This window comes from Bos indicus, chromosome 6 (assembly GCF_029378745.1).
Source record: "Bos indicus isolate NIAB-ARS_2022 breed Sahiwal x Tharparkar chromosome 6, NIAB-ARS_B.indTharparkar_mat_pri_1.0, whole genome shotgun sequence".
Classification (NCBI taxonomy): domain Eukaryota; kingdom Metazoa; phylum Chordata; class Mammalia; order Artiodactyla; family Bovidae; genus Bos; species Bos indicus.
Genome location: NC_091765.1, coordinates 84,876,292 through 84,890,883, shown reverse-complemented (window position 1 = coordinate 84,890,883; position 14,592 = coordinate 84,876,292). Strand labels below are relative to the sequence as shown.

The 14,592-nt window shown below is 39.9% G+C and overlaps 1 pseudogene; it reads left to right on the top strand.

The window, feature by feature from the left end:
- The first annotated feature begins 2,901 nt into the window (after positions 1-2,901).
- On the top strand, positions 2,902-3,589 carry LOC139183494 (UDP-glucuronosyltransferase 2B31-like; annotated as a pseudogene).
- Positions 3,590-14,592: the final 11,003 nt, after the last annotated feature.

Genomic DNA, 14,592 nt, shown 5'->3' with positions numbered 1-14,592 from the left:
TACCATTTCTGTCCTATATCGAGCCCATCTTTGCATGAAATATTCCCTTGGTATCTCTAATTTTCTTGAAGAGATCTCTAGTCTTCCCATTCTGTTGTTTTCCTCTATTTCTTTGCACTGGTCACTAAGGAAGTCTTTCTTATCTCTCCTTGCTATTCCTTAGAACTCTGCATTCAAGTGGGTATATCTTTCCTTTTATCCTTTGCTTTTTGCTTCTCTTCTTTTCACAGATATTTGTAAGGCCTCCTCAGACAACCATTTTGCTTTTTGGATTTTTTTTTTTTTTCTTCTTAAAGATGGTCTTGATCCCTGTCTCCTGTACAATGTCACGAACCTCCGTCCATAGTTCATCAGGCATTCTGTCTATCAGATCTAGTCCCTTAAATCTTTTTCTCACTTCCACAGCATAATAACAAGGGATTTGATTTAGATCATACCTGAATGGTCTAAAGGTTTTCCCTACTTTCTTCAATTTCAATCTGAATTTGGCAATAAGGAGTTCATGATCTGAGCCACAGTCAGCTCCAACTCTTGATTTTGCTGACTGTGTAGAGCTTCTGTATATGGTTTTTCCTGTGGTCATGTATGGATGTGAGATTTGGACTGTGAAGAAGGCTGAGCACTGAAGAATTGATGCTTTTGAACTGTGCTGTTGGAGAAGACTCTTGAGAGTCCCTTGGACCGCAAGGAGATCCAACCAGTCCATTCTGAAGATCAGCCCTGGGATTTCTTTGGAAGGAATGATGCTAAAGCTGAAACTCCAGTACTTTGGCCACCTCATGTGAAGAGTTGACTCATTGGAAAAGACACTGATGCTGGGAGGGATTGGGGGCAGGAGGAGAAGGGGACGCCAGAGGATGAGATGGCTGGATGGCATCACTGACTCAGTGGACGTGAGTCTGAGTGAACTCCGGGAGTTGGTGATGGACAGGAAGGCCTGGCGTGCTGCAATTCATGGGGTCGCAAAGAGTCAGACACGACTGAGCGACTGAACTGAACTGATAGAGCTTCTCCATCTTTGGCTGCAAAGAATATAATCATTCTGATTTTGGTGTTGACCATCTGGTGATGTCCATGTGTAGAGTTCTCTTGTGTTGTTGGAAGAGGGTGTTTGCTATGACCAGTGCATTTTCTTGGCAAAACTCTATTAGCCTTTGCCCTGCTTCATTCTGTACTCCAGGCCAAATTTGCCTGTTACCCCAGGTGTTTCTTGACTTCCTACTTTTGCATTCCAGTCCTCTATAATGAAAAGGACATCTTTTTTGGGTGTTAGTTCTAGAAGGTCTTTTAGGCCTTCATAGAACCATTCAACTTCAGCTTCTTCAGTATTACTGGTCAGGGCATAGACTTGGATTACTATGATATTGAATGGTTTGCCTTGGAAACGAACAGATGTCATTCTGTCATTTTTGAGATTGCATCCAACTACTGCATTTCAGACTTTTTTGTTGACTATGATGGCTATTCCATTTCTTCTAAGGGATTCTTGCCCACAGTAGTGTATATAATGGTCATCTGAGTTAAATTCACCCATTCCAGTCCATTTTAGTTTGCTGATTCCTAAAATGTCAATGTTCACTCTTGCCATCTCCTGTTTGACCACTTCCAATTTGCCTTGATTCATGGACCTAACATTCCAGGTTCCTATGCAATATTGCTCTTCTATCACCAGTCACATCCACAACTGGGTGTTGGTTTTGCTTTGGCTCTGTCTCTTCATTCTTTCTGGAGTTATTTCTTCATTGATTTCCAGTAGTATATTGGGCACCTACTCACCTGGGGAGTTCCTCTTTCAGTGTCCTATCTTTTTGCCTTTTCATACTGTTCCTGGGATTCTCAAGGCAAGAAAACTGAAGTGGTTTGCCATTCCCTTCTCCAGTGGACCACGCTTTGTCAGCTCTCTCCACCATGACCCGTCCATCTTGGGTGGCCCTACATGGCATGGCTCATAGTTTCATTGAGTGAGACAAGGCTGTGGTCCATGTGATCAGATTGGTTAGTTTTCTGTGACTGTGGTTTTCATTCTGTCTGCCCTCTCATAGAGAAGGATAAGAGGCTTATAGAAGCTTCCTGATGAGAGAGACTGAATGAGGGTGAAACTGGGTCTTGTTCTGATGGATGGGGACATTTTCAGTAAATATGTAATCCAATTTTCTGTTGATGGGTGGAGCTGTGTTCCATCCCCACTACTTACCTGGGGCCAAACTATAGTAGAGGTAATGTTAATGGGACCTCCTTCAAAAGATCCCATGCATGTACTGCTAAACTCACCGCCCCCCAACCTTGCAGCAGGCCATGACTGACCCATACCTCCATTAGAGACTCATGGACACTTCCAGGTAAGTCTGGGTCAGTCTCTTGTGGGTCACTGCTCCTTTCTCCTGGGTCCTGGTGCACAAGGTTCTGTTTGTGCCCTCCAAGAATCTATTTCCCAGTCCTGTGTAAGTTCTGGTAGCTCTATGGTGGGGTTAATGGTGACCTCCTCCAAGAGGGCTTATGCCATACCCAAGTCTGCCTCACCCAGAGTCCCCGTCTCTGTGGCAGTCCACTGTTGACCTGTACCTCCACAGGAAACCCTCAACACAGCTCTGTCTCTGTAGGGTCCCTGGGTCCTGGTGCACACAAGGTTTGTTTGAGCCCTCTTAGTGTCTCTAGAAGGAATGGGGTTTGATTCTAAAATGCGAATTCACCCCTCCTACCATCTTTCTGGGACTTCACCTTTGCCCTTGGTCATGGGATACCTCCTCACAGCCACTTCAGTGCTGCGCAGCTGTTGCTCCAGCACCTATCCTCTTACTGGGGTTTCTCTGATCTTGGACATGGGGTACCTCCTCATAAGCATGAGGAGATATAAGCATGAGCAATGGCAAAATGATTCAGCAATTTTTGCATATGAATAAGATGTCTATGAAATGTCTGTCATTTCTGTTGCTGCTAAGGCTGACTTGCTACTTTAGCTCTGGAAGTTGTGGAAAGGTGCTGGCATGGCCAGTGAAATATAGTCATTGGATTAATGAAGATGATTCTGGATCAACTTGTCACAAGGGGTCATGATCTGACTGTTTTGACATCTTCATTGCACTCTTATTGATCCCAACAAACCATCTGCTATTAAGTTTGAGGCTTTCCATGCATCTTTAGCTAACGATGATTACTGAAATTTTATCAAGCATTTTGTCAAGATGTGTGGATGGATGTGTCAAAACACTCATTTTGACACATTTCTCAATGCAGAAAAATGCAATTTTGGAATATTTTGATACTACTATGAGGTTTTGAGAAGATGTTGTTTCAAACAAGAAACGTATGACAAAGCTACAGGAATCAAGGTTCAAGGTTCTTCTTGCAGATGCCATTAATTCTTTTAATGTACAGTCTTCGTTTCACCCCTGGTTATTCAATTGAAAAATATAGTGGAAAAATTCCATTCCCACCATCCTAGATACCTGTTATTATGTCAGAACTAAATGACCATATGACATTATGGAAAGGCTAAAAAAATATGATATATGTATTTTATTTTGACTTCTGTTTCCAGGCATTTAATGTAAACAAATGGAGTCTGTTTTACAGTGAAGTGCTTAGGTAAGTTATCTTTTAGTTTTTAGGATGAGCTCTAACTTTTCTGGTGCCTCAGAAAGTGTGTTTGTATAGAATTCCAATAATTTTTCTCCTGTAAGTGTAAAGATGGAATGAAAATATAAAATGATCCACTGATCTCATAAGTAATACAGAAACACTTAAATTATATGGCAAAGTAGAACCAGAGATCAAATTGCCAACATCTGTTGGGTCATCAAAAAAGCAAGAGAGTTCCAGAAAAAATATCTACTTCTGCTTTATCGACTATACCAAAGCCTTTGACTGTGTGGATGACCACAAACTGGAAAATTCTTAAAGAGATGGGAATATCAGACCACCTTACCTGCCTCCTGAGAAACTTGTATGCAGGTCAAGAAGCAATAGTTAGAAGTGGATATGGAACAACAGACTGGTTCCAAATAGGGAAAGGAGTACATCGAAGTTGTATATGTTCACCCTGCTTATTTAGAAGGACTGATGTTGAAGCTGAAATTCCAATATTTTGGCCACCCGATGCAAAGAGCTGACTTATTTGAAAAGACCCTGGTGTCGGGAAAGATTGAAGGCAGGAGGAGAAGGGGACGACAGAGGATGAAATGGTTAGATGGTATCACCAACTCAATGGACATGAGTTTGGGTAAACTCAGGGAGTTGGTGATGGACAGGGAGGCTGGGCGTGCTGCGGTTCATGGGGTCGCAAAGAGTCAGACACAACTGAGCGACTGAATTGAACTTAACTATTTAACTTATATGTAGAGTACATCATGAGAAATGCCAGGCTGGATAAAGCACAAGCTGGAATCAAGATTTCTGGGAGAAATATCAATAACCTCAGATATTCAGATAACATCACCTTTATGGAAGAAAGTGAAGAAGAACTAAAGAACCTCTTGATGAAAATGAAAGAGAAGAGTCAAAAAGTTGGCTTAAAGCTCAACATTCAGGAAACTAAGATCATGGTATCCGGTCTCATCACTTCATGGCAAATAGATGGGGAAACAGTGGAAACAATGAGAGACTTTATTTTCTTGGGCTCCAAAATCACTGTACATGGTGACTGCATTCATGAAATTAAAAGACGCTTGATCCTTAAAAGAAAAGCTATGACCAAGCTAGACAGCATATTGAAAAGCAGAGACAACTTGGCCAACAAGGTTCATCTAGTCAAAGCTATGGTTTTTCCAGTAGTCATGTATGGATGTGAGAGTTGGACTATAAAGAAAGATGAGCACTGAAGCATTAATGATTTGAATTGTGGTCTTGGAGAAGACTCTTGAGCATCCCTTGGATAGCAAGGAGATATAACCAGTCAGTTCTAAAGGAAATCAGTCCTGAATATTCATTGGAAGGACTGATGTTGAAGCTGAAACGCCAATAATTTGGCCACCTGCTGTGAAGAGCTGACTCATTTGAAAAGACCCTGATGCTGGGAGAGATTGAAGGTGGGAAGAGAAGGGGATGACAGAGGATGAGATGGTTGGATGGCATTACTGACTCAATGGACATGAATTTTAGAAAGCTCTAGGAATTGGTGATGGACAGGGAGACCTGGCGTGCTGCATTCCATGGGGTCACAAAGAGTTGGACACAACTGAGCAACTGAACTGAACTGAACTGAAAGTAGAAGCCTGTGGACCGTCACTAACACAGAACATTTCAGGAAGTAACAAGCCACAAACTGAATAACTTGGAAATTCTCCAAGCAACTATATATCCAACTTACTAAATTTTTTTTAACTTAAAAAAAAAATCAGGATGGGAGGAGCTAAGATGGCGGAGGAGTAGGATGGGGAGAACACTTTCTCCCCCACAAATTCATCAAAAGAACATTTAAACGCCGAGTAAATTCCACAAAACAACTTCTGAATGCCGGAAGAGGACATCAGGCACCCAGAAAAGCAACCCAAGTCTTCGAAAGGAGGTATGAAAAAATATAAAAGACAAAAAAAGAGACAAAAGAGGGAGGGACAGAGCTCCGTCCTGGGAAGGGAGTCTTAAAAAGACAGTAGTTTCCAAACACCAGGAAACCTCCTTATTGCCAAATCTGTGCCAAGCCTTGGAAGCACAGAGGGCAACATAACAGGGAGGAAAAATAAATAAACAATTAAAACCTGCAGATTAGGAGCCCTACGGTAACTCCCCCAGCGGAGAAGCAGCGCAGATGCCTGCATACGCCACTAGCAATCAGGGGCTGGGCAGGGAGGCGTGGCACGGGCTGCACCACTTAGAGTAAGGATCTGGCCTGAATAACCCGAGCGCTATCTGAGCAAAATAATTTGGGCTAGCAAACCAGACTGTGGGATATCTACCACGCAAAAAGCCAGCCCTAACCTAAGACACCGCCAGGCCCATGCATGGAACAAAGGACTGAACAGAGATAGCCGGCTGCATACCATCCCCCTCCGGTGACAGACAGCCAGAGCCGGAAGAGGGCATTCGCTGCCCCAGAGAGACATTATCTATAAAACTGTAAGCAGGCTTCTTTGCTAACTAAAACTTCTTGGGGGTCTGGACAGTCAATATCTGCCTGAGAAGGTGCGCCGGTTGAACACCTAGATAACCGGGCGGCAGGGAGGCGATAAGTCGCAGCAATCGCGTGTGCCAAACACCTCATCACCTGAGCTGCTGGGATCTGGGAAGGGCACAAAACGCAGGCCCAACCAAGTCTGGGCCTCTGAGGACTACCCTGAGCGGCTTGGACCTGGGAGGTGCAGGCAGCCCAGGGCCAGCCACGGATGGTTCCTGGCGGAGTAACCTAGAGCCTGAGCAGTGTGGGCAGGGAGGCTACACGCGCCGTGAGCGGGGGCAGACCCAGTGTGGCTGAGGCACTGCTAGCACATGCCAGTGTTATTTGTTTGCAGCATCCCTCCCTCCCTCCCTACAGCACAAATGAACAAGTGCGCCTAAAAAAAAAAAAAAAAAAGTGTCCTCCACCGTCCCCTTTGTGTCAGGGTGGAAACCAGACACTGAAGAGACCAGCAAACAGAAGAAGCTATAACAGAGGGAACCGCCTTGGAAGCTACATGCAATAGATTAAAACCCTGTGGTTAGTACCAACTACATAGGAAGGGGCCTATAGATCTTGAGAAATATAAGTCAGACCAAAGAACTAGACAAAAATGAACTGAACCCACAATATTCACAACAAAACCAGAGAAAGTCCTAGATATATTTTTACTATTTTTACGATCATTCTTTCTTTCTTTCTTTCTTTAATTTTTAAAAAAAATTTTACGTCCTCTATTATTCCTTTAATTTTCACTTTTATAACATATTACTTTGCAAAAAAAAAAAAAAGACCCTTTTTTTTTAACACAAACTTCATATATACATTTTCTATAATTTTTTTGACCTTGTTTTTTTTTTTCTTCTTCTTTTCTTTAATATTGTATTTTTGAAATTCCAAACTCTACTCTAGATTTTTAATTTTAGCTTTTTGGTATTTGTTATCAATTTTGTACCTATAGTTTTTTTTTAATAATTTCTGTGACTTTTTTATTTCTCTGTTTCTATCTCTTCTTCATTTATATAACATTGTATATCTGAAATTCCAAAATCTACCCTAGATTTTTAATTTATGCTTTTTGGTATTTGTTATCAATTTTATACCTGTATTTTCTTTATAACTTTTGCGACTTTGTTTTTGTTTGGTTTTTTTTTTCTCTCTTTCTTTTTCTTCTTCTTTTTTTTAACATTGTATTTTTGAAATTCCAAACTCTACTCTAGATTTTTAACTTTTGCTTTTTGGTATTAGTTATCAATTTTGTACCTACATTTTCTTTATAATTTTCGTGACCTTGTTTGCTTTTTTTTCTCTCTTTCTTTTCCTTCTTCTTTTCTATAACATCGTATTTTTGAAATTCCAAACTCTACTCTAGATTTTTAATTTTTGCTTTTATGTATTTGTTACCAATTCTGTACCTTTAAGAACCCAATCCTCAGTACCCATTGTTCACTAGGGAGCGAGATTACTGGCTTGACTGCTCTCTCTCCCTTTGGACTCTCCATTTTCTCCACCAGGTCGCCTGTGTCTCCTCCCTAACCCCTCTCTACTATACCCAATTCTGTGAATTTCTGTGTATTCCAGACGGTGGAGAACACTTAGGGAACTGATTACTGGCTGGATCTGTCTCCCTCCTTTTCATTCCCCCCTTTTATTCTCCTGGCCACCTCTGTCTCCTTCCTCCTTCTTTTCTTCTCTGTATAACTCCGTGAACATCTCTGAGCGGTCCAGTTGTGGAGTGCACATAAGGAAGTGATTACTGGCTAGCCCACTGTCTCCTCTACTGATTCCACCTCATCTCATTCGGGTCACCTCTAACTCCCTCCTCCCTCTTCTCTTCATATAAAGCTGTGAACCTCTCTGGGTGACCCTTACAGTAGAGAAACTTTTCATCTTTAACGTAGATGTTTTATCAGTGGTGCTGTATAGAAGGAGAAGTTTTGAAACTACTGTAAAAATAAGACCGATAACTGGAAGCAGGAGGCTTAAGTCCAAACCCTGACTCCAGGGAACTCCTGACTCCAAGGAACAATAATTGACAGGAGCTCATCAAACGCCTCCATACCTACACTGAAGCCAAGCACCACACAAGGGCCAACAAGTTCCAGGGCAAGACAAACCAAGCAAATTCTCCAGCAACAAAGGAACACAGCCCTGAGCTCCAAGATACAGGCTTCCCAAAGTCACCCCAAAACCATAGAAATCTCATAACTCATTACTGGACACTTCATTGCACTCCAGAGAGAAGAAATACAGCTCCACCCACCAGAACACCGACACAAGCTTCCCTAACCAGGAAACCTTGACAAGTCACCTATACAAACCCACACACAGCAAGACAATGCCACAATAAAGAGAACTCCACAAACTGCCAGAATACAGAAAGGACACCCCAAACTCAGCAATTTAAACAAGATGAAGAGACAGAGGAATACCCAGCAGATAAAGGAACAGGATAAATGCCCACCAAACCAAACAAAAGAGGAAGAGATAGGGAATCTACTGATAAAGAATTCCGAATAATGATAGTGAAATTTATCCAAAATCTTGAAATCAAAATGGAATCACAGATAAATAGCCTGGAGACAAGGACTGAGAAGATGCAAGAAAGGTTTAACAAGGACCTAGAAGAAATAAACAAGAGTCAATATATAATGAATAATGCAATAAATGAAATTAAAAACACTCCGGAGGCAACAAATAGTAGAATAACAGAGGCAGAAGATAGGATTAGTGAATTAGAAGGTAGAATGGTAGAAATAAATGAATCAGAGAGGATAAAAGAAAAACGAATTAAAAGAAATGAGGACAATCTCAGAGACCTCCAGGACAATTTTAAACGCTACAACATTCGAATCATAGGGGTCCCAGAAGAAGAAGACAAAAAGAAAGACCATGAGAAAATACTCGAGGAGATAATAGTGGAAAACTTCCCTAAAATGGGGAAGGAAATAATCACCCAAGTCCAAGAAACCCAGAGAGTCCCAAACAGGATAAACCCAAGGAGAAACACCCCAAGACACATATTAATCAAATTAACAAAGATCAAACACAAAGAACAAATATTAAAAGCAGCAAGGGAAAAACAACAAATAACACACAAGGGAATTCCCATAAGGATAACAGCTGATCTTTCAATAGAAACTCTTCAAGTCAGGAGGGAATGGCAAGACATACTTAAAATGATGAAAGAAAATAACCTACAGCCCAGATTATTGTACCCAGCAAGGATCTCATTCAAATATGAAGGAGAAATCAAAAGCTTTTCAGACAAGCAAAAGCTGAGAGAATTCAGCACCACCAAACCAGCTCTCCAACAAATACTAAAGGATATTCTCTAGACAGGAAACACAAAAATGGTGTATAAATTCAAACCCAAAACAATAAAGTAAATGGCAATGGGATCATACCTATCGGTAATTACCTTAAACGTAAATGGGTTGAATGCCCCAACCAAAAGACAAAGACTGGCTGAATGGATACAAAAACAAGACCCCTACATATGTTGTCTATAAGAGACCCACCTCAAAACAGGGGACACATACCAACTGAAAGTGAAGGGCTGGAAAAAGATTTTCCATGCAAATAGGGACCAAAAGAAAGCAGGAGTAGCAATACTCATATCAGATAAAATAGACTTTAAAACAAAGGCTGTGAAAAGAGACAAAGATGGTCACTACATAATGATCAAAGGATCAATCCAAGAAGAAGATATAACAATTATAAATATATATGCACCCAACACAGGAGCACTGCAGTATGTAAGACAAATGCTAACAAGTATGAAAGGAGAAATTAACAATAACACAATAATAGTGGGAGACTTTAATACCCCACTCACACCTATGGATAGATCAACTAAACAGAAAATTAACAAGGAAACACAAACTTTAAATGATACAATAGACCAGTTAGACCTAATTGATATCTATAGGACATTTCATCCCAAAACAATGAATTTCACCTTTTTCTCAAGTGCATATGGAACCTTCGCCAGGATAGATCACATTCTGGGCCATAAATCTAGTCTTGGTAAATTCAAAAAAATACAAATCATTCCAAGCATCTTTTCTGACCACAATGCAGTAAGATTAGATCTCAATTACAGGAGAAAAACTATTAAAAATTCCAACCTATGGAGGCTGAACAACACGCTGCTGAATAACCAAAAAATCACAGATGAAATCAAAAAAGAAATCAAAATTTGCATAGAAACAAATGAAAATGAAAACACAACAACCCCAAACCTGTGGGATACTGTAAAAGCAGTCCTAAGGGGAAAGTTCATAGCAATAGAGGCATACCTCAAGAAACAAGAAAAAAGTCAAATAAATAACCTAACTCTACACCTAAAGCGACTAGAAAAGGAAGAAATGAAGAGCCCCAGGGTTAGTTAGAAGGAAAGAAATCTTAAAAATTAGGGCAGAAATAAATGCAAAAGAAAGAAAAGAGATCATAGCAAAAATCGACAAAGCCAAAAGCTGGTTCTTTGAAAGGATACATAAAATTGACAAAACATTAGCCAGACTCATCAAGAAACAAAGGGAGAAAAATCAAATCAATAAAATTAGAAATGAAAATGGAGAGATCACAACAGACAACACAGAAATACAAATGATCATAAGAAACTACTATCAACAATTATATGCCAATAAAATGGACAGCGTGGAAGAAATGGACAAATTCTTAGAAAAGTACAACTTTCCAAAACTGGACCAGGAAAAAATGGAAAATCTTAACAGACCCATCACAAGCACGGAAATTGAAACTGTAATCAGAAATCTTCCAGCAAACAAAAGCCCAGGTCCAGACGGCTTCACAGCTGAATTCTACCAAAAATTTAGAGAAGAGCTAACACCTATCCTACTCAAACACTTCCAGAAAATTGCAGAGGAAGGTAAACTTCCAGACTCATTCTATGAGGCCACCATCACCCTAATACCAAAACCTGACAAAGATCCCACAAAAAAAGAAAACTACAGGCCAATATCACTGATGAACATAGATGCAAAAATCCTTAACAAAATTCTAGCAATCAGAATCCAACAACACATTAAAAAGATCATATACCATGACCAAGTGGGCTTTATCCCAGGGATGCAAGGATTCTTCAATATCCACAAATCAATCAATGTAATACACCACATTAACAAATTGAAAAATAAAAACCATATGATTATCTCAATAGATGTAGAGAAAGCCTTTGACAAAATTCAACATCCATTTATGATAAAAACTCTCCAGAAAGCAGGAATAGAAGGAACATACCTCAACATAATAAAAGCTATATATGACAAACCCACAGCAAACATTATCCTCAATGGTGAAAAATTGAAAGTATTTCCTCTAAAGTCAGGAACAAGACAAGGGTGCCCACTTTCACCATTACTATTCAACATAATTTTGGAAGTTTTGGCCACAGCAATCAGAGCAGAAAAAGAAATAAAAGGAATCCAAATTGGAAAAGAAGAAGTAAAACTCTCACTGTTTGCAGATGACATGATCCTCTACATAGAAAACCCTAAAGACTCCACCAGAAAATTACTAGAAATAATCAATGAATATAGTAAAGCTGCAGGATATAAAATCAACACACAGAAATCCCTTGCATTCCTGTACACTAATAATGAGAAAACAGAAAGAGAAATTAAGGAAACAATTCCATTCACCATTGCAACAGAAACAATAAAATACTTAGGAATATATCTACCTAAAGAAACTAAAGACCTATATATAGAAAACTATAAAACACTGGTGAAAGAAATCAAAGAGGACACTAATAGATGGAGAAATATACCATGTTCATGGATCAGAAGAATCAACATAGTGAAAATGAGTATACTACCCAAAGCAATTTGTAGATTCAATGCAATCCCTATCAAGCTACCAACGGTATTCTTCACAGAGCTAGAACAAATAATTTCACAATTTGTATGGAAATACAAAAAACCTCGAATAGCCAAAGCGATCTTGAGAAAGAAGAATGGAACTGGAGGAATCAAGCTACCTGACTTCAGGCTCTACTACAAAGCCACAGTCATCAGGACAGTATGGTACTGGCACAAAGACAGAAATATAGATCAATGGAACAAAATAGAAAGCCCAGAGATAAATCCACGCACATATGGACACCTTATCTTTGACAAAGGAGGCAAGAATATACAATGGATTAAAGACAATCTCTTTAACAAGTGGTGCTGGGAAAACTGGTCAACCACTTGTAAAAGAATGAAACTAGAACACTTTCTAACACCATACACAAAAATAAACTCAAAATGGATTAAAGATCTAAACGTAAGACCAGAAACTATAAAACTCCTAGAGAAGAACATAGGCAAAACACTCTCTGACATACATCACAGCAGGATCCTCTATGACCCACCTCCCAGAATATTGGGAATAAAAGCAAAAATAAACAAATGGGACCTAATTAAACTTAAAAGCTTATGCACAACAAAGGAAACTATTAGCAAGGTGAAAAGGCAGCCTTCAGAATGGTAGAAAATAATAGCAAATGAAGCAACTGACAAACAACTAATCTCAAAAATATACAAGCAACTCCTGCAGCTCAGTTCCAGAAAAATAAACGACCCAATCAAAAAATGGGCCAAAGAACTAAATAGACATTTCTCCAAAAAAGACATACAGATGGCTAACAAACACATGAAAAGATGCTCAACATCACTCATTATCAGAGAAATGCAAATCAAAACCACTATGAGGTACCATATCACGCCAGTCAGAATGGCTGCGATCCAAAAGTCTACAAGCAATAAATGCTGGAGAGGATGTGGAGAAATGGGAACCCTCTTACACTGTTGGTGGGAATGCAAACTAGTACAGCCACTATGGAGAACAGTGTGGAGATTCCTTAAAAAACTGGAAATAGAACTGCCTTATGACCCAGCAATCCCATTGCTGGGCATACACACTGAGGAAACCAGAAGGGAAAGAGACACGTGTACCCCAAAGTTCATTGCAGCACTGTTTATAATAGCCAGGACATGGAAGCAACCTAGATGTCCATCAGCAGATGAATGGATAAGAAAGCAGTGGTACATATACACAATGGAATATTACTCAGCCATTAAAAAGAATACATTTGAATCAATTCTAATGAGGTGGATGAAATTGGAGCCTATTATACAGAGTGAAGTAAGCCAGAAAGAAAAACACCAATACAGTATACTAACGCATATATATGGAATTTAGAAAGATGGTAAGAATAACCCTGTGTAAGAGACAGCAAAGGAGACACTGATGTATAGAACAGTCTTTTGGACTCTGTAGGAGAGGGTGAGGGTAGGATGATTTGGGAGAAAGGCATTGAAACATGTACAATATCATATATGAAACAAATCGCCAATCCAGGTTCAATGCATGATACTGGATGCTTGGGGCTAGTGCACTGGGACGACCCAGAGGGATGGTACAGGGAGGGAGGAGGGAGGACGGTTCAGGATCAGGAACACGTGTATACCTGTGGCGGATTCATATTGATATATGGCAAAATCAATACAATATTGTAAAGTTAAAAAAAAAAAGAATAAACTGGGAAGGAGAGTATCCTGGGGAAATGAGAAACCCATGAGACTTTGAGAATATGCTGATCAAATCATGAATTCATTATTGAACACATAATAAAGCATCAGACATTCATTCAAAAATAATTATAATGGTGACTAGCATATTCCAGAAGTAAGTGCTACAATGCAGAGATGTGTAGGCACAGTTTCTGCCACCTGATACTCTATGTGGAAAGATAGAATGGGAAAGTAAAGTCATTCAGTCGTGTCTGACTCTTTGCAACCCTGTGGACTGTAGCCTACCAGGCTCCTCTGTCCATGGGATTCTCCAGGCAAGAATACTGGAGTGGGTTGCCATTTTCTTCTCCAGGGGATCTTCTTGACCCAGGGATCAAACCCAGGTCTTCCACACTGAAGGCAGACGCTTTACTCTCTGAGCCACCAGGGAAGTAAAAGATAGAATAGCAGCACACAAAAATTGTGTGAAAATTATTATAATAAGAAAAGACCACAACACTAAGGAAATATCCAGAGTGAATCACAGAAATTATCTCTGAGGCACTGTTATTAAGGTGAGATCTGAAGGATATTTAGGAAAAAACAGAAGGGATAGGGCATGTGCAGGGGGAAGACAGGAAAGAAAAACAGGTGGAGTAGTAATGACAGTTCCCAAGAAGTCTAAGTTTGGTCTAAACAGGAAGAGGCTGAGTAAAGAAGCAGATGATGTTAGAGAGGTAAGCTGGAGACAGATAAGTATAAGGAGTTTGAAACATCTAGTAGGAGCACTACAGAGAAAATTAAAAAGGTTAAGAAAGGGAGAGAGATAATCACATTTAAAAGAAACACAAGATTTAGTCACTGTGTTGGATTGTAAAGGGGCTAGAGTGGAAATGGCCATCGTTTAGCAGGCAAGACACAGACAACAAGGATGGAAAACTAGACTACAGTGTTCATAGAGATATAAGCACACTAACATAACAA